Genomic DNA, 494 nt, shown 5'->3' with positions numbered 1-494 from the left:
CCTACTTACGAGCAGAAAAATCTAAAGGCTCGGTTATCAATCGGGCGTGTAGGCCTAATCTCAGCCTTAAATTATCCTAGAAAGTGGGCCTGTTACCTCCCCGGTTTTAATGACTCTTTCTGATTAATTCGTGTTGTTTCGGAGAATTTCGTCCATCAAGAGCGAAAAATATCATCGGCAAAAATTAAACGAAACACAAGGAATTCGTTCAGAGAGTCGGAAAGTGAGGTATCACTAGCATTAGTCCAGGTTGTTCATTGTATATTTTGCAGCATCTCTGTTGACTAATTCAAGGGATCTAAGAAGACTTGTTAAGAGGACTACCTGTCGAGTAGGAGTTCATTATGAAAGTGCTGGAAAAAGGTATGAATGAGAATCAACAAATTCATGAATACAGATTTGAAATTTGTGTTTCTGTTCCGTCTTCAGAATTGTATTGAGATTTTGTTAAAGATAATTGTCGTATCGAAAGAAATCCATTGTGAAATTATTCA

The sequence above is a fragment of the Penaeus monodon genome, chromosome 34 (genome assembly GCF_015228065.2).
Source record: "Penaeus monodon isolate SGIC_2016 chromosome 34, NSTDA_Pmon_1, whole genome shotgun sequence".
Lineage (NCBI taxonomy): Eukaryota > Metazoa > Arthropoda > Malacostraca > Decapoda > Penaeidae > Penaeus > Penaeus monodon.
Note: the sequence above shows the minus strand (reverse complement) of the source record.